The sequence below is a fragment of the Panthera uncia genome (assembly GCF_023721935.1).
Source record: "Panthera uncia isolate 11264 chromosome B3 unlocalized genomic scaffold, Puncia_PCG_1.0 HiC_scaffold_1, whole genome shotgun sequence".
Lineage (NCBI taxonomy): Eukaryota > Metazoa > Chordata > Mammalia > Carnivora > Felidae > Panthera > Panthera uncia.
In genome coordinates, this window is record NW_026057582.1 from 131,164,744 (window position 1) to 131,191,292 (window position 26,549).

The 26,549-nt window shown below is 44.2% G+C and overlaps 1 long non-coding RNA gene across 5 annotated transcripts; it reads right to left on the reverse strand.

The window, feature by feature from the left end:
- Positions 1 to 12,792: 12,792 nt before the first annotated feature.
- On the reverse strand, positions 12,793 to 22,414 carry LOC125910267 (uncharacterized). Of its 5 annotated transcripts, none has more exons than XR_007453917.1 (4): positions 18,918 to 22,414; positions 17,088 to 17,262; positions 16,343 to 16,598; positions 12,793 to 13,712 (listed from the first exon to the last, which is right to left on the reverse strand). It is a non-coding gene; the product is annotated as an uncharacterized LOC125910267 (long non-coding RNA). The 5 variants fall into 5 exon arrangements; XR_007453920.1 differs by lacking the exon at positions 12,793 to 13,712 and adding an exon at positions 14,392 to 16,171; XR_007453918.1 differs by lacking the exon at positions 12,793 to 13,712 and adding an exon at positions 14,392 to 16,171 and having other exon boundaries at positions 16,337 to 16,598.
- Positions 22,415 to 26,549: the final 4,135 nt, after the last annotated feature.

Below are 26,549 nucleotides of genomic sequence, written 5' to 3' on the forward strand. Positions count from 1 at the left end.
CTCCAAAGGTCCCTTAACCCCTATGCCGAACTTCACCTTACTTAGATGTCAATATACGTTATTCAGAAGAAGCTTAGAAAATATTATCTGGAAAAGATCCAAGAGAAAATCTAATATAATCGCCATGAAATTTGGTTAAGAAAAAGAATGCCTTCCTTCATAGCCTATTTACTCTTAGTTTACACGTAATTCTAACAAGTTGCCTTGCTTCCTGATCAAAATACACAAAATGCAGCAAACTACAGAGGCAAGAAAGCTGTTATGTATTAGCTAACAGCCTAATCTGTCAGGGAAAGGGGGAAAAAGCATGTAACGGCAGGCTGAAAATGCACAGCAATGGGGATATTTGTAGAAGGGCAAAAGGCTTACAATGACCGTGCTTCAGCACAAGACCCGACTCATGTCCATCATGATGACCTTACATTAGCAAGAAAATGGTAAGTTATGTTACCATCTATTTAAGAAGGAAGGCGAGCACACAACACATTTAACAAAGATTTCCATCAACAAAGTTAAGACACTAAGGAATTTTTTATTGTAAGGGAGTGAATTGGTAGATTCTAATCCTGTAATGGAATATATATCCTATAGTAGATGTTGAATAGAATTGAATGAAAATAAAACTTACATGGATGATCATTTTCTAGACAAAAAAAAAAAAAATTATTTAGGGAAAATTACCTAAAGTCCTCAACTGGCCCAACACTTGATGAAGATTGGTAAGCCAAAAAGAAAGCTCCATTCCATAGAAATGATATACATGCTCAATGAATCTCTTAGTACCTATAGAAGTGAATAAGGAAGGGAAAAGAACAGTGTGATCAGGTAAGGGATTTCACAAAGCTTGTGAAGTGGAATGTCAGAGCATGTACGCGGAGGGGATTCCCACCCCTTACTGGACGATTCTGGTCCTGGCAGTCAATGATGTTTTAGCATGTTCATTTTTATGTATTAAATTGTATTGAAATTTTTAAATAGAAATTATGCTAAAATACCTGGCAAACATGTGCGAGGGAAGCTATGGAAAAGGGGCGGGGGAGGGTGAGCCAGAGGGAAAAGCTTAACAGCTAGAATCACTTTCCCAGCTTTTGTGGGACAGTTTGATCCTTACCCGTGTTTGTGCAGTCTCACTCACCCTTGCAGACAGATGAGGGTTTTTCAGGACCATGTACTCATTTCTGGTCCAAGAATGTTCTGAGCTCAGTGTTCTTGGCTTTCAGGATGGTCCATTGTATCACTTGTATTTTAGACTTTAGCTCCTTTCAAGGTTGGAAACTAGCCACCTATTCTTACAGGGGTTTTATACCCAAATAGCATTTCATCTGAGAGGCCCCTCCCTACCAACTTCCCAGCATCCCTCTTTCCTTCCACCCCATCCTGGTGGCTTCTCCCGTACTGATGTGGCCTGCACTCACATGATCTTTTCATCAATCTTAAACCAAAGCACACCAGTCTGGTAATTGGGGGCGTTGGAAACCACGTGGAATGGTCCAGATACGCTGGTGCTTTTAAATTAGAAACCGATTGGCAAAACAGAATAGATTATGATAGATAGATAGAGATAGAGATAGAGAGATAGTAGAGATAATACACATAAGATACAAAGAGTCCTAAACTAATGAGTACCCACGGACTCCCCTCCAGGGTAGGAAAACGAACAATAAAATGGTCTCTGAAATCCCTTTCAGTCCTTTTGAGATACCGTGCATTCATTCCGTCCTCACCAAATGTAGCCACTCTGCTGACTTTTGCCGTTCTGTGTAATCTTACCACATTGTTTGCCTGCATGCACCCCTTCTGCATGTTTTTAAATTTTAATGATGTCAAAGACGCAATATATATTCCTCTCTCGCTTGCTTTGATTTTTTTTAACTCCATTTTATTTTCTTGGAGTTCAACCAGGTTGCTGCACAAGGCTATAATTCATGCTGTAAAATACGCCATTGTATGACTATACATACTTATCCGTCCTATTATTGATGACGTTAGAGTTATTTTCAGCTGTTGTTATCATCCATAGTGCTGTCATGAACAGTCTCGTTTATTCCTCCTGGCTCACACATGCAAGAACTTCTCACAAAATGCCTCCTCTCCCGTGACTGTCTAGTGTTTTAGTTTGCTCCTTTTTGAGTCCCACGGAGTATTATTCTTTTCTTACATAGTCAAAGATTGCTTATGTTAAGCCACAGATTCTAATACCCTTAATTTGCTCCTATCTCTCAAATCTCCCATCTGGCATCGTTTTCTATCTGCTTGTGTTGCGTTCTTGACACTTGACTAATTTAGGAACAGCGTGTTAGGAAAAAAAAAAAAAAGTTTGTGTTTATGTTTGGGTGACACGGCTTTCATTTGCCCCCATTTATAAAAGATATTTTTGCTCAGTATATAATTCTAGTTTCTCAATTGCCTTCCCATAGCCCACAAACTTACATATTTTATTGTTGCTGTTCAGTAGTATTATATAGTTTGGCTGTCATTTAAGATATTCAGTACATTCTCACAGGCTTTTTTAAGATCCCCCTGTCTTGGGTAATATCCAGTTTTTCCAAGACGTTTCTAGATGTGGGTTTGTTTTCTTATGCTCAGAATGCATTTGGCTTCTCATGTCTGTGCATTGATGTCTTTCAAAGTTCTTGAAAATTGTTAACCATTTCCAATATTGCTGCTATCCTGATTTTTTTCCCTGTTCTCCTTCTGAAATGCAAGAAGGAGAATATCTCTGAGAATATCTCAGTTCATCCTGTTTGTGTATATGATTAACTGTATATGTATATGTATATATACACATACATATATGTATGTGTATATAACTGTATATGTATATGATAGCATTAGTGAGGCACAATTTACACACAAGATACACCAAGGGTATGTGTGTATTTCAGTGAGCTTTGGAAAATGTACTCAGTTGTGTGACCACAATCATGAGAATTGTAGAATACATCCATCACCACCAAAAAGTTCCATTGTGGCTCTTTCAGTGAATTTCTAAGCCTTGAGGCTTAGAAATCACTGATCTGCTTTCCATCACTATCCTTCTTCCTTGGATAGAATTTCATTCACATACAGGGAAAATTTCGAATACAATACATATTCTTTTGCATCCGTATTTTTTTACTGATCATAATGCTTTTAAAATTCATCTTTGTCGCGTATCTGTGGTTCCTCCTTCCTTTTTATTCCCTTTTATTGCTATACTACAATATGTTTATCCATTCACTTGTTGACGAAGATTTGGGGTGTTGGCAATTTTCAGCTATTGTGAACACAACTGCTCCAAACTTTCGAGCACAAGTTTTTGCGTGAATACATGCTTCCATTTCCAGTGAGTAAGTAAACTGTTTTTCCAACGTTTCTGTACCATTTGATATTCCGGCCAGTCATATATGAGAATCCCTGTTGCTACATGTGCTTACCAACACTTGCCATGGTCAGTCATTTTAATTGTAGCCATCCTGGGGCAGCTGGGTGGCTCAGTCAGTTAAGTGTCCGACTTTGGCTCAGGTCATGATCTCTTGGTTTGTGAGTTCGAGCCCTGCGACGGGCTCTGTGCTGACAGCTCAGAGCTGGAGCCTGCTTCAGATTCTGTCTCTCTCTCTCACTCTCTCTCTCTCTCTCTCTCTCTCTGCCCCTCCCCCACTTGTGCCCTGTCTCTATCAGAAGTAAATAAATGTAAAAATTTAAAAAATAATAATAATAATTGTAGCCATCCTAATGAATTTGTAGTGGTACCCATTTCATTATGGGTATTTTTTTAAGACTTTATTTTTAAGTAATCTCTACAGACAACACGGGGCTCGAACTTACAAACACGAGGTCCAGAATCACATGCTCTACTGACTGAGCCAGCCAGGCACCCCTTTTCATTATGGTTTGATTTTGCATTTCCCTAATACTAATGATGTTCAGCATCTTTTCAGCTGGTTATTTTCCAATTGCACATCTTGGTGAAGTGTGTATTGAAACTTCCGTCCGTTTTTTACTTGGGTTGTTATTTCTTATTATTGAGTTGTAAATGTTCTTAATTTATTCTGGCTACAAGTACTTTATCAGGGTTCTGTTTTACATGTATTTTCCTTCATTTTATTGATTGCCTTTTCATTTTCTTAACAGTGTCTACTTAGGAACAGAGTTTTTACTTTTGATGAAGTGTGATTTATCATTGTTTTCTTTGATGGTTTTATGTCCAAACTATGAAATCTTTGACTACTCGAAACTCACAGTAAAAAATCTTCTGCTATATTTTCTTCTAGACATTTTGTCACTTTACCTCTTATATCTAGATTTGTTTTCCACTTTGAGTTAATTTAGTGCACAATGTGAGATAAGAGCCAGGGTTCGCTTTTATAAATATGGATATCTGGTGGTTCAAGTAAGAGTTGTTGAAAAATTGGTCCTTTCCTCATTAAATCACCTTGGCATCTTTGTAAAAAATTAATTAACCAAATGGATCTATTTCTAAGTTCTCTATCAGGTTTTATTGTTCTATATCTTTATCCTTATGCCAATAGCACACCGTCCTGACTACTATAATTTATAGTCGGTCTTTAAATCAGATTGTGCAATTTTTCCCAATTTGTTCTTTCTCAAAATTGTTTTGGTCTCTTCGAGGTACTTTGTATTTCCACATAAATTTGAGAATTTGCTGCTGACCTTCTGTTTTTAAAAAAGCTTGCAGGGACTTTGAGGTTCCAACGGACATAGAGATAGGTCAGATTTTGGAAAATCGATAGCCTGATGATAGTAAGTTTTTCAATCTATGATCATTGCTTTTATGTAGCTTTCCTTTCATTGCTCTTGGTAATATTTCATCATTTTTAATGCATAGGCATTGCATATGTTTTTTAAGTGATCTCTCAATGCTTTAGGTATTGATAATACTTTAAATGATATTTTTTTAATGATATTTTTTAAATTTCCATTTCTGAGTGTCTTGCTAGTATGTAGAAGCACAACGGACTCTTTTGGTTCCGAGACCTTTTGCCAAATTCACCTATTCATGCTAGTCATAGCTCTGTAAGTTCCCTAGGATTTTCTACATAAACAGTTATGCTCTCTGTGAATAAAGACAGTCTTATTCCTTTATTTTCCATCTGTATACCTTTTATTTCCTTGCTTTGCCTGGACTGCACTGACTAGGACCTCCAGAATAATACTGAATACAAGGGACAATGAAAAAGAATAGCCTTACCTAGTTACCGGTCTTAGAAAAAGAAGCATTCACTCTTTTACCATTAAGTATGATGTGAGCTGTAGGGATTGTATTATACATGTCCCTTATCATGTCGAGGAAGTTCTCTTCTATTACTAGTTTCCTAAGAATTGTTATGATGAATATATATTAAACTGTATCAATTTTTTTCAGGATCTATCAAGATGATTTTTTTTTTTTTGCTCTGTTAATATGGTAAACTACAATGTTTTGTGAATGTTGAACTAATCATGTATTCTTGGCATGAACTCCACTTGATAATGATCTCTTATTCTGTTTATATGTTGTTAAATTTGATTTGCTAAAATTTGTTAATTTGTTAATTAACTTTGCCTCCTTGTCCGCGAGGTGAATCAGTCTGTAGCTTGCTTTTCTTGAACTGGATTTGTGTTGTTTTGGTCTCAAGGTCAGGCTGAACTTATAAAGTGAGTGAGGGGATGTACCCTCCTCTTCTATTTGCTGGGAAGAGGTTGTGTAGAATTGTTTACTAGAGTAAACTGAGAAGCCCCTCTCTGTAGGAAGGTTTTTCACCATAAATTAGAATTACTTAGTAGATAGAAAGCTCTTCGGGTTATTTATTTCTTCTTCAGTGAGCTCTGGTAGTCTGTGTCTTTCTAAGAATGTGTCCGTTTCATCTAACTTGTTGCAAATATCGGCATAATGCTGTTCACGGTATTCTTATCATCCTCGTACTCTTAGGATCCCTGTCAGTGCTTTATCAACCCAGACATTCACTTGAGTTTTTACTTTTGCCTCTTAATCACCCTGGCTCATGTCTTATCAGTTTTATTACTGCTTTCAGAGAACCAGCTTTTGGGTTAACTGACTTAGATTTATCAGTTTTATTTCCCTTTTCAAAGAACCAGATTTGGGGTGTATTGATTTTTCTCTCCTGTTTTTCTATTTTATAGATTCCTGCTTCACTTTTATTCTATTTTTTTTTTGTTTTAATTTTTTTTAAATGTTTATTTATTTTTGAGAGAGAGCAAGAAGAGAGAGAGAGAGAGAGAGATTGAGCACGGGTGAAAGAGGTACAGACAGAGAGGGAGACAGAGTATCTGATGGGCTCTGCACTGACAACAAAACGTCTGATGCGGGGCTCGAACTCACGAACCTGAGATCATGACCTGAGTTGAAGTCCGAAGCTTGACCAACTGAGCCATCCCTCTATATAGGTCTATTTTCATAAGGTGGATCTGTAGATTTTTGACTTGGGAACTTTCATTCTTTTCTAATAAGTATATGAATTTGCAAGGGCCACCACAACAAGGCACCAGAGAGTAAGCAGCATAAGCAACTGAAATTTATTTTCTCACAATTCTGGAGGCCGGAAGATCAAGATCAAGGTATCAGCAGGGTCGGTTCCATCCGAGGCCTCTCTCCTTGGCTTGCAACTGGCCATCTTCTCCCCATGTGTCTTCCTTCTGTGTGTGTCTGTGTCCTATCTCCTCTTCTTATAGGGACGCCAATCCTATTGGGTTGGAGGCCACTCTAATGGCCTCATTTTAACTTATTTACCTCTTTAAAGACACTCTCCAACTTCAAATTCTGAGGTACAGGAGATTAGCATTTCAACATAGGAGCGAGAGGGGGACGAGGGGAAGAGACACAGTTCAGTTCGTAACAGTAAGTATGCAATGCCACACGTCTCTCTCTAACCATTGTTTCAGCTGCACACCCCAAATTTTGATATGGTATCTTTTTTTCTCTTCATTCCCTTCAAAACGAGTTCAAATCTTCCTTGTGACTTTGTCCTTGACCCATGGTTTATTTAGAATGATTTTGTTTACTTTCCAAACATTTGGGGAATTTTCTTCAGACCTGTCTCTGTTTCTTCTTTGTGGGTTCATGTTTTGTAGGCAGAAAACGCACTTTGTGCGACTTCGATACCTTACATTTATCGAGACGTGTTTTGTTCAGTGTTATGGTCCATGTTGGTGAATGTTCCTCGAACACTTGAAATGAATGTATCTCTTTCCAGTTTGGGCGATTTATAAATATCAGTTGGAGCACATTGGTTGTTGGGGTTGTTCAAGTCTTCCATACCCTTACTGATGTCCTGGCAACTTATTCATTCAATTCCGGAAATATTAGTGCTGAAATCACCAACAGGAATCACGGATTTGTCTACTTCTCCTTTCAGTTCTAATAGTTTTTGGATAGTATATTTTGAAGCTCTGTTCTCATGAGCATGCACGTTTGGGGCTGTTATATCATCCTGATCAGTATGAAAATGGCCCTTTTTATCACTGGTGACATTCCTTGTTCTGAATTTTACTTTGGCTGATATTAACATGCCAATGGTAGTAGTTTGATTAGTGTTTGCACAGGATGTATGTTTTCATCCTTTTGCTTGTAAACTATCTGTATCATTATGTTAAGGTGTGTTTCTCACAGGCGGCAGATAATCAAGCGTTCCTTTTGTTCATCCATAACTATCTGTCTTTTGATTGCACTGTTTATATCATTTACAGCTCATGTAATTACTAATATAGCTGGGCTTAAATCTGTCATTTTGTCATTCGTTTTCTACTTATTCTGTCTTCTGTTTGTCTCTTTTTAAATTTTTTCCCTGCCTTCTTTTGCATTCTTTTTTTAACTGCTTATATATTTTTGAGCGGGGTGGGGGGACGGAGAGAGAGAAAGAGAGAGTATCTCAAGCAGGCTCTACACTGTCAGTGCAGAGCCCAACTGAGGACTCGAACTCACGAATCATGCATGAGATCATGACCCGAGCCAAAATCAAGAGTCGGGTGCTCAACCGACTAAGCCACCCAGGAGCCCCTAGTGTAGTATTAATTTAGATCCATTATTAAGGTGATACCCTTTTGAGGATTATTCTGACGTCTCATATATTATGAGGGCTTTCCACTCTGCTTAATGGGAACCAAATTATTCTAATTCTTGTTGAGTGCTGAGAGGTCCATGTCTGCCTGCTGCCCAATGTCTAAAAACTCGTGTTTCTTATGTTTGGCCTCCTTTTCTAGTTGTTTAAGGCAAAAGTATAAAAATCTGGTACCTGTCACTCAATTCTGACTGCACGCAAAAACATCTAACCCTTGAGTTTCAAATTTCAGTTATCTTTAATTTCTGGACTATCTGATTCTTTTACAAATCTCTTTGTCCTGTATTCAGTTTCAGGTTGTTCTTTTGCATTTTGAAACTTATTTAACAGATGTGTTTTTCTGCATCCGATAACTTCCATATCTGAAATCTTCAAGAATCTGATGTTTCTGTGTCTGCTGGCTTTCACTCCAGGTAGTTTGTTTCTGCGTGTGTCTTGTAATTTTTTTTTATTGTGAGCTGCTGATTTTCTTCCAGAATTTAATTGAGAGGGAGGATAAATTCTTCCAGATGGAATCAGCGTTTGCTTCTGCCAGACATGTATGGAAATTTCCAGTCCAGAATCACTTAAGCTAAATTCTCAAACTGAGACTCTAGAGACCTGTCAGGTGGCAGGCATTGGGGGCAGCAAACAGGCAAACGGTGAAGTTTGTTACAATTTCTCAGGGAAAGTCCCAGCTCCTCAATTCGATTCCAAGTGTTACGTCCAACATCCAATGGTTATTTTTGCAGTCCCCTGCAGATGTGGGAGGTGGGTTTTTCTGGTTTGCCCTTAAAAGGATAATTTCTTTAGAATCACAATTGCATGGAGGGCATCTCCTATTCAAACCTGCAACCTGCATGGATGTTGGGAATTGAGTCCTACCCATGACTTTGGAAACCATGCAAGCAATGGCCTAAGCCAACACCTAACTTAGGATCTTAACTCTTCAAAGACACTACATTCATTGTATTTTTGCCTCATGTTCTTTATATTGTGTGTCATCATGTACGCATCTGGGGATTTTAAAAAATACATTTGCTCCAATATTTCTAGCTGTTTTCAGCGATGGAGCCGTTCCAAATGCCTCGTTCATCATCCTGGCAGAAACCCAAATATTACCAGATTCTTAATTTTGACTCTAGCGTGTTTGGCAAAGATATTTCTTTTTGTAAGTTTTTATTTATTTATTTTGAGGGAGGGAGAGAGAGAGAGTGGGGGAAGGACAGAGATAGAGGGAGAGAGAGAATCCCAAGCAGGCTCTGCACTGTCAACACTGAGCCTGACGCAATGCTAGGTCTCACGAACCATGAGATCGGGACCTGAGCCGAAATCAAGAGTCAGAGGCTTAACCGACTGAGCCCCCCAGGCACCCTGACAAAGAGAATTCAATGAAGCGCATTTTAACATCCTTTTCCTTTGTATCTACTATCATTGCTTCATATTAAGTGATCCAAAACAAAATAATAATTCTCCGGGGGTTTTTTTGTCCCGTATACTTTATAGCTTCATTATTTATATTTATCTATTTAATCATTTGATTTTCTGAAAGATCCAAATTTATGTTTTTCAAAATAGGCAACCATTTGTCTTGGCCCTTAACGGTGAGCAATTTGTTTCCGGTTTGTGCCGTGATCTGTATATCCTTAACTGTCACATAGACGGTTATCTGTCCTGAACTATCCGTGTTGGTTCACCAGCCCATCCCTGGGTCTTTGCAGTAAGCCCGTGAGTTCCTGCAAATATTAGGATTTGATTCACCCTCTGGCAAGGTAAGCTGCACCTGTTTTTATTCTTTCCTGCACTTTTGCTTTCTTCCTCGGTGAACTTTGCCACGGTCTTCCCAAGCTCACGGTGAGCCAGATTTGGACTTAGGATGTCATCGACGTGTGTAAGCTCATTTGACAAGATCTGAAATTGGACTCAATTACAAATGAACTGTACTCAGTTCTCATACCAGCGCTTTCATCAAGGGTCCTTTTACACCGTTCCATGAAGAAAAGCCAGCCTTCCCATGACTTTTGTGGTCACTCTTAAGAAACACGGAGTCCTGCGGTCGCTTTGTCGTAGAACCTTCTCAGTCCAGAAGTTAAAATGTCACGTCATAGCATACTTTACAGTTCAGTCTTCTTCCATATTGACCCCTGTCCCCCAGGACCCCCAGCCAGGGCCTGCAGGGAGGCAGAGACCCGTGGACAGGACAATGGTGTGAGCTCTGCTCCTCACCCTCTTCCCCGTTCACCTCTCCCTCTGCAAATACATGCAGTGCTGACCCCTCCAGGGTTGGCTGGATGAAACAGAGGGAGAAATAAGGAAAGTTCTTACTGTCCCCAGCACTGTGAGAAGCTGGCCCGGTGTTCTGAACGTGGCTGATATTTCTACCTGATGGGACACTTTCACCATCCTTTAGAACCCACCTCCGGACCATCAGAAACCGTCGCTTTCTTTTAGGTGCTCAGACGCTTGGCTTCTTCAGATGACCCCTTACTCCTGTGGTCCCCCGGAAGCCAGCACCCCCTTCAGCCTCTCCCCACGGAGTTCCAGTTGCCTTCACGGTGAGTCCTTCCAAACGAGTCCTTAGATAACCTCACATCTGGATTCACACAGGGCCCACCACTGGTGCACAAAAACAACCTTCTTTGCCCCAATGCACTCTGGAAAAGCTATGCAGGCAAAACAGCCACCTTCACCCACACCTGCCTGGCTCGTTTCCTGTCTTTTACTCAAAATAGGAGCCAGGCACCAGCCACTTGTGGTTCTTACTGAAAGTGACATGTGTAACTTTTTTTACACGTTTTTGTTGACCTGAAGTGATCAACACCACACACACACACACGCGCGCGCATGTGCTTCTTGCTCTGTATGAGGAAGTAAAGTGTCCTCAGCAAAGTTCTTTTCAAGAAAAATTCTCAAAAAAATTGCCTTCAAAGTCTGGTGTGTGTGGTTTTTTTTTTTTGTTTTTGTTTTTGTTTTTGGCTATTAGATACATTTACTGCTATGCTTGTCCGCTTTTCCTTATTGATTTTGATGTGATGTGCTCCCCATTTCAAATTGGGCTCTTGAAGTCTTCAAATATTACCATGCAACGATTTCTCTTTCAATTCAGTTGATATTTACTCCTACATTTGGAGGACTTTTTTTTTTCCTAAAGGTTACTTATTTGTTTGTTTTTAAGTAATCTCTCCACCCAACATGGAGCTCGATCTCATGAGCCTGAGATCAAGAGTCATAAATGCTCCTCTGACTTAGCCAACCAGGTGCCCACCCCCCCCTTTGGGGGGTAACTTTCATGGGTGTTTTCAAATGTTTTACATACGTATATGTATTTTTGGTAATTTACCCTTACCAATACCTTATACCCTTCTTTGTCTATTGTAAGAGTTTTTGACTTCGAGTCAATTTTTTTCAATTATTATAGACCTCACATCTCTCTTCTCTTTCACTCCTTACCTAGAACATCTTTTCTCATACTTTCATTTTCACCTTTTCTCAACGTGACATCTAAAGCAAATTATATGTGGACAAGATAAAATTGGATCTTGGTGTTTCCCTTCCGTTCCGTCACTCACTGAATTTTGGAAAGTTTAACACATTACCTGTAATTACTAAAGAGGACCTCTGCCATTTTTCTCTTTGATTTCTTTTTTTTTTTTTTAATGTTTAGTTATTTTTGAGAGAGAGAATGAGCAATCCAGCGGGGGAGGGGCAGAGAGAGGGGGACAGAAGATCCAAAGCAGGCTCCATGCTGACGGCACCGAGCCCAGTGCAGGACTCGAACTTGCAAACCGTGAGATCATGACCTGACCTAAAGTCAGACCGCTGAACCGACTGAGCTACCCGGGCACCCCTCTCTTTGATTATATTTGTCTACTCCAATACTATGTTCTTTTGAGTTTCATTGATTTTATTGTTGTGAGCTGTTTTCCCTTTATTTCCTATCGTTTTTGAATACATACCTATATACTTTAGATATTTAGTTGTTTCTTAAATATTGCACCGATCACAATTGATCTCCTAAATTTATAGCAGTCAGTTTGAATTGATATTTTAGCTTCAACACACACACACACGCACACACACAGCCTATTGCCTTCATGCCTCAACCAGAAATAGAAAGGGTCCCTGTGAAAGTGGTGCCAGGAAGTGACGTGAAGGGAGGGCATGTTATATTGTTGCTTTGAGAATGATGTGTTTGATGCTCAGACTGAGGGCTCAGATCACTTTACATTGTAACTGTACCCCCTCCAAGAAGCCCTAGGCCCTTAATGGTCCCCAGCATCCCCCCCCAGACGCTTCTTGACCACAGAGCCTGCCGTGCTTCTCTGCTCCCCGAGTTACGTCCTTCCTATGCCCCCCACCACCTCTAGCTCCCACATTCACACACCGTTTCCCCCTTACCCTCATATTTATAAGACTGTCAGGTAACCTCGCCTCTGGAATTGCCACATTCCTCATGAAAGAGGCACAGAAGCATCTTATAAGCCGTTACTGACTGGAAGGGGATGCCCAGCTTCCTCACCACGTGAGCTTTTCAGCGGCAATCTGCTCCCACATCGCCAGGTAAGCACCTTCTTCCACAGAGAACACTCATGACCGCATCCCATCAAATGTCAAGGTCGTCTGAATGGCTGCCTGGGTTCCTAGGGACCTCGCCTGTCACAGAACACGGTCCCACGGACCCCGAGAGGAGCAGAAATGTGGCCACGGCGCAGACTCTGCCTCCAGGCCCAGGTAGGAGAATTCACCACAGAGAAAATAAGAACTTTGATTTATTTATAACTTTTATCCAGTTCCTATGTTTAAAAAAAAATAGGATAGTTTTTAAAGACCCAGAGTTCTGATCCTAGCCCCATATATCCCTGGCCATCAAGGAAAGAAACTATTGTCCTTTGCAATAATTTCTGACACATTATCGGCAGGCCAGTGTTGATCACACACAAGCGTGTCATGGGGGTCAATAGGCTTTAGATCAGTCTATGAAAAATAGGATATTGGGTGGAATGTCTTCTCTGGTCCCTCCCCAATCTAAAGACCCAACATTCTGATCACAAATAGCTTAATTTTCCTTTTGTTTCTTCAGTTGGGCCATGAATGAGCATTGGCATGGAGTTGAAAGGGAAAGACAGGTGGGCCTTTAAAGGCAGTGAGTTCTAGACTCTCCAGAATCTTCTGGGGTCTCCAGTTCCATACCACGTCATGCATCTATCTCCACCCAAATCCGAGGACTTGATGAAATTCTGAACAGATATCTTGTCTTCGGGTTTCCTTTCACTGAGGGGCCTCTGTGCTAGGAGCAAGTGAACAAAATCACGGGACAGCAGCACTGGGAAATCTTCTCCCCAGCTGTGCTTATCAGAGGCCTCTTCCCTTCCATAAACAGCACCAGATGGAGTTTAATTAGGATCTTAGAAAGTAAATAACGCAAAACCCAAGTTGGTGTTTTTCCTGTCACCCAATGGACAAGAGGCTGTGAGAGAAAAATACAGGACGTTAAACAAGATTACTTCCCCGGAGACTGAGAGACAAGCTGAAAGTGTCCTGGCTGGGCAGAAGTGAAGCTCTTCAGTTAAGGCTTACTTCACGCTGAAGGCCATCTGAGGTCTCGGAACACAGTGGCCTCCACTGGCTACCAAAGTCTCCTTTCTTCAGAGCTCACATTTGTAAACATATTTTTTTCTAGAGAAAAAAAAAAAATGAATGGCCTGAGTTTCCTTCATACCCTGTGGGCAGACACCCGAGGCAGCTGGGGTCATTTTCCCAGTGTAACTCATCCCCAGTGTAACTCAAGCATCCACCTAAAGGTAGAGGTAAGTTCTGTCAGCCTAGTTGGCTTATCCCAAATCATGCAACGTCCAGCTTCTAAGCAAATAGACCCCTGTATGTAAAACCTTCACCTTAAAGCCAACAACAACGGGACATTATAGACATAGAAACAGCATCCCTGAAGGGTACCGATGTCAGCCATGTTCCAGGGAAAGGCCCTCCGTTAAAGGCATTGACTCACTGGACTGGGGTTGTACCACCCTCTGTGAGCAAACTGAGGGGTAATGTTCTCAGGTGCCATCTTATCTGTTGCCTGCAGAGACGTGATGAGACATAAAGTCCCTCTTAGCCTTACCCCTTCCAGCTTCTCCCCAGCAGAGGCACTAACGTAAATTACGGTTCAAGAAAATGATTTGACCAGGCACCCAGAACTTCCGTTCCCCTGTTGTCCTACTACATTCTCAAACAGGTAAAGCTGAACATGGAGACATATATGCACTATGACTGAGAGGCAATCTTCAGGTAAACGGAGCGGCATTTAGAAACTTCTGCCAACTTAGGTTAGTTTAAATGAAAACAACCAAAGCCGCTGTATTTTTCAACCATATGAAATAATGCTGCTTTATTGTCTTTAAAAAAAAAAGAAAAGGAAAACATTTAGCCCACCCCCTGCAAGTCTACCCAATCAGAGAGTTGGGATCCATCCAAACAGAACGGTAGGTGGCTGTCTGTCTTCTGCACAATGGATGCCCTTGAGGCAGGCATCACGATACTCTCACCCACAACCTCTGTTCATCTGGTTGCTCCACTATGGCACTGAAACTCCCAGGAAACAGGAGCCCAGGGAAGCCAGCAAAGACAGGACAGGGTAAGCAGCTGCAAGATGTGACATAGAAATAAGATCCCTCAAAGGGCGTCTGGGTGGCTCAGTTGGCTGAGCATCCAACTTCGGCTCAGGTCATGAGCTCACGGTTTGTGGGTTCAAGCCCCATGTTGGGTTCTGTGCTGACAGCTCAGAACCTGGAGTCTGTCTCAGATTCTGTGTCTCCTTCTCTCTCTGCCCCTCCCCCACTTCCCCACTTATGCTCTGTGTCTGTCTCTCTCTCTCTCTCGAAAATAAACAAAGAAAAAAATAATAATAGAATTTAAAAAAAAGAAAATAAACAAGGAAGAAGAAGAAGAAGAAGAAGAAGAAGAAGAAAAGAAAAGAAAGGGAAGGGAAGGGAAGGGAAGGGAAGGGAAGGAAAGGAAAGGAAAGGAAAGGAAAGGAAGGGAAAGGAAGAGGCTCCCTCACAGTAAATTCTGTGGGAGAGTCTGAAACACAAAAATCTCAGGGAGCTAAGCTTGATGAACATAAATTTTTCATTCTTCCCATCAGAGCCATAGAAATACAGGTCCAAAGAACCTTCCACAAGCTAGGAAGTGCCCTGAGAGCTACTGGACTTAACCTAACTTCAGCCACAGACGTGATTAAGGAAAATCTGCACACTGTAGATTGGCAAATGCTGGGACTGGGCACATACTGGAGAGTTGGGGAGCAGGCAGGCAGGTCACACATGCTCACAGACTCACACATGCACACACACACGTACACACAAAGACAAATAAATATTAGGTCTACATAACCATGGATTCATCGACAGCATATCGCAGTTTCGTTGATAATGGTTCAGAATCATTGGAGCTTGCTTTGGGCACAGTTGGGCTCTCCAGTCCCCTGCCCTACGTTTCTTTGAGTTTGAGCTTTAAATAATAGACCCAAAAGACACAACCATAGCACAATGATTACAGAGTCAAAGGATCAGAATAGGACTTCCTTCATTCTGTCATTCCATCTGACCCCTTGGAGTTCTTTGTGTTTAGTTTCAGAGGTGAACACGGCGTGATTCTTTAAGATGTAGGGGTTGGTTTTCTTTTTGGGGGGGTGGGTTGGGGGGTGAAGGGCAAATATACATAATTAAGGTCATTATGCAATATTTTTCTGAAATTGAATATTATCTTGAAAATGAAATGTAACCTCTTTAAATTGATTTAAAACCAAAGAGGGCATCAAGACGACAATTTCTAGTTATTACACGATTACTGACACTAATTACTGGACAGAGGAAGAGGTATAAAAACTGACCCACTTCGGGCAGCCAATCCACCCGTTGTTCCTTTTCATTTGCGACACCCACTTCCCGGAATGTTGTCGCCCAGATAGCAACATGGCATGCACCTGCACGTCCTCCAGCGTCTTCCCAAGTGCCCCCAGTTAACCCAAGAAGTCTTCCTTGACCACAGCCAGCAGCTTCTGTCTCCACAGCCAGATTCAGCTTCTGGGGTGGTTCCTAGTTCACTGTGCCTCTCCTTCCCTAAAAACTGGCCGCTCCCTGGGACAGCAAAGACTTCATTTGTTTTGTTCACGTGCTGGTTTGCAACACCCACAACAATGCCCAGCTTGCCCCTGAGCAGGCACTCAGTAATTACTCACTGAAAAATAATAATAATAAAAATAATAATAATGTAATTTCTGGGCCAATGATTGTATGACGTACACTTACTCGCTGACTTGGAACGCCACGTTCATTCAGTGAAATCACCGACTCAATATACTGAAGGATACAGGCCTTCGTTTATAATCTACAGGGTGGTCAGGTTGGTGGGGGGCGGGGGTAGAGAGCGCGCAGATGAATTTCAGAAAACAGGAAAACCATTTTCAGAAGCGGCAAGTGAATGTGGAGACACGGTATTTGCTTGCCCCGGCTCTGTAGGATGTTAGAGGCCTCACGCTGCCCTCCTTCGCCTTTGTCTTCACACCTTTAAAGAAAACCAAGAACACCAGCTAGTCAGCAAACACAGAACTCACAGCTCTCAGGGTTCCAGCTATAAAAAGTAGTAAAGACCAAAAGGAAGATTGCTAAGCCGCTGAACACAGCATGACATGATGTGAAACAATGGCGCTCTTGGCTGGTGGTGCCCTCACCCTAGTCTTTGCGCCACAACGGCAATGAACGGGGGGCACTTACCTTGCTTTGCTCCAAACAGTGATGCATCTATTGTACTCAAAGTCCTAAATGGAAATGACAGATAAGGCAAAAATAAACCCATATCTGGGCTTTGTATTCTTTATCGTTGGCCTCTTTGGCCACTAGCTTCTTGCCGTTCAAAAGATTTCAAATTTAAAGTGTGTTTCAGAATCTAACAATGCAAGCTTTTACTTGCTAATCTTAGAGTGTGTGTGTGCGCATGCACACGGGAGTTTTTGTTTCTCCAAACTGAATTCTTCCAAATACATATTAGAAATACCTTTCCAAGTGCACAAAGCTCTCACTGCAATTTTCATCGGAATTGGGTCAAAGGCAGGGATCCATTCGGGGAGGACTGACAACTTGGCAATGTGAGGTCTTCCTTCCATGAGATGCATTGAGTTCCCTCCATTCTTGTGGAGTCGGGAGTCTGCCCACGCACTGCTGACAGGTGGCTGTTAGTGGAAAAAGAGACAGGTGCAAGACAGGAAATGGTTAGACCCTTCATGTCCGGCCCCCTGTCCCTGCACAATGCTCCCCTACAAGCCCAAGCAGCTCTGAGCTGGCCTCCCAGTTTCTCCTCCTGATTTCCTTTGCCATTCTGTCATTTCCGCTAATACTGAATAAGTTTGGTTTCCTTCCCTTGACCCAGCTCCCCTTCTTGTTCAGAGCCCTTAGTTTCTCTTGGCCCCTTCTATACTTTTCTCTTCCAAATGCCTTCCTTAGTCCCTCCTCTTTACCTACACAAGGCCATTCATACAAGTTAACATTTTCAGTTCCAAAAGTCAAAGTCGCTTTTAGCTTGAGGGGTTTTCCATGGACCCTTGTGGAAGTGCCCTTGAACATGGGGCCCAGACTCTGCAAGGAATAGCCACAAACAGAAACCTATGGTGTCACAAAAGTCAGTCCCTTCTCCTTCTGACCTTCCCTTCCTGGAAGAAAAAGACCCTCTCCCCCCGCCCCCCCTCACCATTTCCTTCCCTTCCAGAGGGTTCCCTTCTCAACTGAAGGCCATCTGAGAGCCCCTCCACTAGAATGTTTGTTTAGGCGCTTTTGTCTTTTGAAAGAGTAGCTGAGAAAATGTCTTTATCGGGACATGATCTTGCCAAGTCCTGTTTAGGCAACATCTTCAACTGGTTGATGTTTATTTCCCCTTAAATTTTCTCAAAATCACCAATACAATAACAACCAGAAAACTCCACCTGGAAACTGTAGACACAGGCTGGGTGGTCACCAATGCCCAGCAGTGACACTATGATATCATGAGCAGCACATCATCTTCCATGGGTTTCATATTAAAAGAGGAACCATGGCAATGTCTGATGCCCCACCGTCCAGCCCAGGGGTATACCTCCTCCCCAGAGTACGGCAGTTCCTGGATTCACTCATCTGTAGCACTTGTCCTGCTTCACTGTGAGTGTGGAATAAGATGGTTGTTTGCAAACCCACAGATAGTTTTCATCCCCATCTCCCAGACTCCTTTATAGCCCAGAAATTGCAGGGTAACCTGGCAGTGCTCCCCCTGGATGCCTCCCATCTTGGAGTGTCCTCCAGTGCATCAAACATTTGGTAATTACCTACTGGATGGAAGTCACAGCTCTGAGTACCCCGGGAAAAGCATGTCTGCCTATTTCCAGAACTTCGTGGCGAAGCTTGGCAAAGATTAAATAACGTTGACTATGCCCTTCCCTGAGGATGGGTCCCAGAAGGGTTCGTGTCTACTGAGCACTGCAATATGTACCAACTACCCCACACTAAAATTTCTCCAGCTTTTAAGCTTTACAAAAAACTGGAGTCTCTCCCACTCGTCTCCTACAGCTCAGCTCAGCCATCTTCTCTCCAGAGAATCACCTTTGTGTCCCTACCACACCCCTCTCGCCTTGCACAGCTCTTCATGACGCCAAGGTCACGTATTCTCAACATGGTCTTTAGCCACTGCCCCTCCCGGACAGACCTCGTGTACTACAGTCGTGTTAGACACAGAAACCAAATTGAATGCATAGAAAAAGTGAAAGGAAATTATCAGTGAGTTCTTCCCTCCTAGATTCTTTGTCTGTGCATCTGTCTGTGCTTAACAAAATTCTTTCACATCATTTCATTGTATCCTCACCTCAGCTCTGTTGTGGTCAGTTGGATAGGTAGGCTTATCTTCATTTTACAAATGTAGAAATTGATGCTCGCAGGGTTGCCTAAGATTGGGAAAGGAAATCATTTTCTAAACCAGAATACCCCCCACCTCCCAGACACCTCCATAACCACTTTTGAGTGGCCAAAAGTTGGCTTCATGTCAACTTATCAGAGAAGATCTTCATGACCTAAAGTTAGATGCCTTCTCTGTTATTCTTCCCCTTGGGAATTTTCCCCTTGGTGGCACTAATCCGAATTTGTAACTTTTTAAAAACTTTTGTCTCCCCAACTGAGTCATCAGCTCTGTTAATGCAAGTACCATTTCTATCACAGTGGCCATTGAAGTCTAGCATATGGAAGATGCTAGAACAAATATCTGCGGTCTTCTGACACCTGCCTCTGTATCCTTTCCACTCTAATAAGCATTCGTGGAAAAGTTCTTCAAAATGATCCCAATATGTAATTCTGGAATTAAATCTCCTCATTACTATTAAATCCTTAAACTGGAATGCCTACTTTTCGAGCAGTGTAGAGTCACATCGGTAGGAAATGTGTTATGTGCCCACAAAGTCCAAGAATTTCATGTAAATGGACAATGTCTCATGAAATCGTGATAGTATTTACTATCATTTGTGATGTGTCTGGCTGTTCTAAGTATCCTATATAAAAATTAACTCGTAAAATCCTCAACATTTCTCTCAGGTAGACTCTTCCATGACCCCCCATTCTACAAGTGGGGAAATTGAGGGCTGGAAGTGCAAGCATTGCCTGCCCCCTGCCTCCCATCCTGGGGAGAACCACTCCAAAATTGTCCCTTCAGGGTCATGGTGGCCATCTCTGGTACCCACACTGAGTCTCCTGTTTCCCCCTGAAAACCTATTTCTTTGTCCCAATGTATGTCTTGCCTTGGAAGTCATGAGGAAGCCACACTCCAAAGGGGGTCTGAAAGTACTCTTTCTTCCCCGTCCATGGACTTAAGCCTGCACTTTGGCAGGACTGCTCTTTCTGTGGTAAGGCTTTACTGTGAGGGACTCCAGTTGGGGGCTGTCTAAAATAGCCAGACACAAGATGGCAGCCAGACCCAGTGCTTTGGCGAGGGGTGAAGGAGCCTGTCCGTGCTAGCTGTGGTATGCTGACCCAGAGCGTGGTGGAGAGGATCTGATGGTTGCCTCTATCTGCTGAAGTCGTCTTAACCTGTGGCCCACGCTGACCCTCCCTGCTTCTTTCAGCCTGCCTCTCCACTGCCCCTTTTCTCTGGGCCCTAGGCATGCCCCATATTCTTTGAGCAGCTCTAAAAAAGGCTAGAGGGGCTTTAGAAATTTTCTCGGTGCCTGAGTAAGTTTGGAACAACAGTCCTGGAGTACTGGCCTGTTCCCTTTCATATCCTCACTGGTTTCCTTTATGTGATCTTCTCCTCCCCTCGGGCGGGAAATAGCTTCTATCTCAAGACCCAACAGGCCATGGAAGCTGGCCTTCTTGGAAGCCAGTGGTCAGAACTGGCCTTGCTCTTCCCTCTCACTACCTCTCCCAAATCGAGCTTGTTAGTCCCCACAACCTCCAAAGAGACCCCGCATCTCCTGTCCCTTGGTCTCCTTGTTCTCTTTCTTTATAATGTCCCTGAACTCACAGTCCATGGACCTGTAGACAGAGAAAATTCTCCCACCCAGCCTTGAACTGCCACAAGCTTCTCCATGCCTGTCCCCAACTCTCTGATGTGCCTGCCGTTACCACCTAATGTCACAGAGTTTGCCAGAATCCTCCTTGGCCCTCCTGCCCAGGCTGAGGGCCCACATGCCCTTTCCAGAGGGCATTAGCACCAGACTAGTTTGCCCCCTGCTCCCTACATCTAACATTCAGGATGAAGGAGATGTGTTTGTGATTAAGGCAAATGGTCGTGGAGAAACACAGAGTTACTCCTTCAAGGCTATTGTGACCCTACCACTCCCTGGCATCCCTCCTACTTCTCTGGCCATTCCTCCTCAACCTCCTTGGACAGACGCACCTCCCTGACCCCAAGGCACCCTCGCTTTTCTAGTCTGTCTCCCTGGCAAGTTCCACCATTCCTATGGAGTAACTACATATGGCAGATAATTCACCAATGGCTATCTATAGGCCACACCTCTCCCATGAGCTCTTGACCTGAATATCGCCTCCTTTCAAAGGCACCTCAACTCAATACGCTCCACACCTGGCAGTTGTGTCCCTGCTCCAGTGTCTGCCTTCAGTGTTGGTCAACTGCCTCTGCAATCTACACCCATGGTCTGCCATCCTCCTCTACGTGGGTTATGTTCTCAACCCCTTCTCCCCAAGCCCCTCCAATCCTAGACACTGGCCTTGCCTGATGGGTTCCCTGACCGATCCCCACTCCCCTCCCCCTTCTAACTGGCGTTAGAAGCTGGGGTCTTTTCCCAAAAACCACACAGCAGCTAGGGTCTTTTTCCAAAAACCCAAATGTGACCATTTCTCTCCGCTGCTTAAAATCTTTCCATGGTTCCCTGAGGCTTCTAGGACAAAACACGAAAATTTCAAACCCGATCTACAAGTTCTCACAGCCTCTTGACTTTTATCCCCAGCTTGCATGGCTCACTCACATACCTCCCCACATCCAAGAGCCCCCTTCGTTAGACAAGGTGTTCTCTAAGGATCAGCACCCGTTTCTATTTGCCTGACACTTTTGGTATCCCCAGGACCTAGCTAGTGCCTGGCACATAGGAGCTCAACAGATATTAAATGAACGAATGGATGAATGAATGCATGAATGAGAGAGGAGCACACTATGCCCTGTCCCAGGAGCACCAAGAGTGGCCAGACTAAGACCCAGGGCCCAAAGCCAACTCGGAGCAGATGGGCCTTTAGCCCAGGGTTTTATTAAAGACACAATCAAATAAGAGAGGAAGCCCCAACTTGCACAGCTGAGATAGAACCTCAGAAGAAAGACGGCCAAGCCTGAAGGATTTAAGGGGTAGGGAAGACAAGCTCATATTTCTTAAAGATAAACACGTTTGTGACCAAGGGGAAGCCACTCTAAATGACACCTTTGCACTGTCTCTTTGAGCCATGAACATGGCTTTCCCTCTTCCTCAAGGTGTGGCCCCAGCCCTGGGATAGAGAGGCCGATGTGGTTCCAGTCTTAGGAGTAGACGCTGCTTTGGGACAGTTGCAACCAAGGGCTGCTGCACCCTGGGGTCAGAGTTGCCTTGCAGGGGCTGGACCATGTGAGGCGACGGGAAGTGCTTTGGCCCCCCAATTTCCCTCAGCTGGGTCTGCCAAATTCCCACGAGAGGGTTCTTTTCAGCTAAGGCAGGGAGAGTCCAGTGAGGTTGTGAAACCACGCCAGAGGGCTCAGGCAGGCAGCCATGACTGCCTTGAAAAAGTTGAGTAAGAATTTGGTCAGAAAATCGAATCGCCATGCATGGCTGTGTGGTTACTGAAGGCTGAGCCAACCGTCAAGGTGAAAGTCTGGACTTTGGGCTCAAAGCCTTGGAGTCCACCTAGCTGCAGAGGGCAGGCACCAACCCCTGAGAATTTTAAGGATAGAACATTCTGACGGCAGTTGAAGGCAACCGTTGGAGCCTTCCCTGTGTCCGGGGAAGGACACAGACACCCCAAAGAGGAGCTCAGAGAGCAGAAGGTCCCCGGAGGCCCCACAGCCAAGGATGGAAAAGGTTTCTGGAGACAGAACAGAACAGAAATGCAGGCATAGGAGCCTGCCAAGATATGGAAGAAGATCTGAGGGTCCGGGGCACATTGTAGGGGTGGGAACCCAAAGACGCCAATGGGCCAGAAGGCAAACTGGCCACTCTGTATGGCTCTGCTGGGGGCCTGTCCTGGAAAAGACAAGGCTCAGAGTCTTTTCTGCAGCCAATGGCTAACAGACTCTTTGCTCCACAAGCAGGGACCATGGCTGCTTCTGACTCTAGAGCTTTGCAAAAGATGTTCATTCGGAATCAGGATAACCTCAAGTCCAGAGGCGTCCTCTCTAGAGGCACAAACACAAGTTCCAAATACTAAACCCACTCATTCATTCACTCATTCATTCGGTCACTCAACAAATACTTATTGGGTACCTATCGTGTGCTGGACTTGAGGAGTATAATAGTGAACAGAAGGACAGCCCCTGCCTAATGGAGATTACAAGTAACTCTATAATACTTCTCCGTGTTAGGTATCTTAAAGGCACAGTTCATGGCACTTGGAGAGCTTTAAGCCCCAATGTAATGTAGGTATAGGGCTTCTCTAAGAACAATGGAGGTGGAATCTGGAAGATGAGTAGGAATTACCTAGTTGAAAAGGGTGTGAGGAGAGGGAGGGCAATGGTGCTCTAGGCAGAAGGAACTTCAGGAGAAATGTCTAAGTGCAGAGAAGAAACGTGGCAGATCTAAAATGTCCACAGTGGGGCAGGGGGCGGGAGCTCAGAGAGGCCTGGGAGAAATGAGGCTGGAGAGGCAGGCATGGGCCAAACCACGAACGCTCATAAAGGGCAGGTAGAATTTTTATGTTGGGAGTTCATGTTGAATGGTTCTGGTCTTGATGCCGAAGGCAAAAACACAGGCAGCCGTTGGCAAGACCTTTGCAGGAGGCAAATACACAAGGTCCAATAATGCACATCCTAGGAAAAGATGAGTGTATGTATATTCATAAGCAAGGGGGTTGGGCTCCATAATCCATCAGTAGTAGGGAATCCCTATGCTTATTCCCTGGGCATCAATTATGGAAGAGAAAACACACACACACACACACACACACACACACACACACCAGGCATCTCAGGCACAGAAACTTTGTTGTGGACGTGGGTCTATGTGCATAATTCTCCAACCCAAGTCTATGTATCGAGGTAAAGGACACGTATTGCCATCCTATTTGCAAATAAGGAACTAAGTCTTAGAGTCGTTAAGTGGTTTGCCAAAACTCATAAAGGGACAGAATGAAGACTAGAAACTACCTTCTAGCCCATGTCACAACACGCTTGCTCTAAATACGTCAGCCCCAGAAGAAGAGAGTAAACTAAGATTTATTTCCGCAAAAATAATTGCATTCCTATATGCTTAATGAAACAGTTGGATAATATAGTGACCGAGTTCCACCCCTACGTTTGTAACGAAAGATAATAAATAGTGGATGATTTACCCATCTTCAAAGTGATTCGCTTAAAGCAAAGGAGGCCTCAAAATTATCAAAGGGAAAAAAGAGAAGCAGGAAAAATTGGAGAGCTATTGCCGTCAATTGTAATGAGGTAAAGGCGTCCAAATATCACGTGGGTTGGCGATACTAATTAATACTCAGCGGTGTCCATTGTAAGACTTGAAAACTTCATGCCGAAATTCATCTGGAGGATAAAGTTGTCACATCTATCAGAGAACGAATGCCTTGGCCACTCCACATTGACTGTAGGCAACATGAACATTACAACCACCATCCTGGCCCTTCTCAAGTGGGTTGATGAGGGAGGGAGAGTGGATTAGCAGTGGTTTGAAAAAGAGATTCTGACAAATACAGGCGTGATAGCCCGTGGAGGAAAACACAGGTGCTAGACACAGCCTTCTGGAAACTCCCGGCCCTGGGCCCTCCTACTCGCTGCTACTTACCAGTCAGCTCTGACATCCCCAAAACTATGCACCACGACCCCCTACCCCCCCGCCACCGTCACCTGCCAGAGCTTCTTGGGACAAGCTCTCCAGTGGCTCTCTGGTCCCCAGTCCCACGCAGCCCAGGCCCATACATATCACTCTGAGATTCTGTCCATCGGGACAGAATTTGGGACGCCCCCAAATCCAACAAGTCCTCAGCTCACTTCCTTCAGCTGACACGTACCAGCAGCTTCACAGAAGCTCCATGGATGGTGCGTCCATTCGCAGCAACGTCCTAAGGTCCCCTAAAGCAACCAGGGCCCTTTCCAAACCAGGCGTTCTGCCTGGTTCCTGGCTGGCCTTTGGTCCCCAAAAGTGTGAGAACAAGAGAACCTTCAGAACCTAAATGGTTTAGCTGTTCCAGAAGGAGACACAGAGGTGCTGTGTTCCTTGGTCCTGACCCTTCCCACACGGGCACTGGCCCCACTCTGTGTTAACTCCAGAATGAACTGGACACAGTTGTGAGGCTCAAGGAAATGCAGCACGGCCCCCAGCTTTCTTTGAAGGAATATAGAATTGATCCGAGGGGTCCTCCTCCCCCTTCCCCGTCCCCCAGGGGAGGCTGCAAGGTGGCTGCTGCTGTGCCCGCATAGGGAGCTGGACGTCCAGCAAAGTCTCAGGGAGGCCAGGCCGGGCGTAGGAGGACCCGGCCTGCATCCCTCTCCATGGCTGTCTTCCCTGAACCCCTGCACCTGCCTCTCTCCATGATGTTTATGAGTTGTTGAGGTGAATGGTCGCTGAGCCCAGGCAGGAGGGGAAGGGGCAGGGAGAGGTGGGCATGAGGCAGAGAAAGAGAAGGCGTCGCTGGGATGATGCCTGTCGGCACCACATCCTGGGCACCGGCCTTTGCCCCCCTGCCTTCCTCCCGCCAGGCAGAGGACCCCCATCTTTCAGATCCCAACCCTTTTTCTCCACCCAGAAAACCCCTTCTGTGTCACAGGCCTTCCCTGACCCTGAGAATCCAGAGAAGGGCGGGTTGTCACCCCCACCCCGCGATGGCTGGGGTTTTGTCTCTCCCTGCATCTGTTGGATGAGTCCCTTCCCCTTCCTTCTCCTCCCCTCCCTTTTCCTCTGCTTTCATGAGATGCTGTGAACCAAAAAAGAATGATAGTGATGCCTGTTCATCACTCTCATTTTCCTTGGCATACATCCACACCCCACCCGGGCCTCCCTGCCCCAAGAAATATTCAGCTTTGGGCATCATGACATTTCGTGCCAGGGCAGAGCCGGGCCCAACCGCTTCTTCTAGAAGGTCCTTGCTTTTGACATTCCTTCCTTCTCAATCTTCTTTTAAAACCCATTTATGTGTTTGCCGCCCAGGGCACAACGAGAATTTCAGCAACCCGATGGAGGCTGTCATATAATTTCTCTTATGATATCTAAATGTTGCATGCTTCTCTATGTCAAGTTGAAATAAATCTCCCCAGACACTCCAAAAAAATCTTCAGTGCCTCGCACTACCCTCCACAAACGTTGACGAAGCACCACGCCTTGTTGTGAGAATTCACGGAGGGGCCTCTGGGGAGACTCAAACGTGCTCCCCACAGCGGTAGACAAACTGGCTTATTCTAAGGAGCGAGGCGGGGGCTGGATTCACATTTTAAGTCTACCCGCTGGAGCTAAAAACCTGAGTGGGGCTCAGTTTAGCAAATCAAACACTTGCTTTCTGAGCACGTGCCATGGACTAAGCACCGTTTTTGATTTTGAAAAGTGTGAGGCCTTTAACGTGGGAATACGCAATGCACACGGACAGAGTCAGAATTGTAAACTCACGTAAATATTTTCACCTGCTGAGCAGAAATAGCCCGGCAGGGGCGGGGGGGGGGGGGGGGGGGGGGGGGGGGGGTAGAGTGGGCGCTCCTCTCAATCTGTTGGAGTGTTTTTATCCCATGGTTCGGTAGTGCTCCCCTTTGCCTGAAGCGGGATGGGAATAAAGAGAAAGGGCACAATCCTGAAGTGTTTGAAGCCCGTGAACAAAGGCTCAG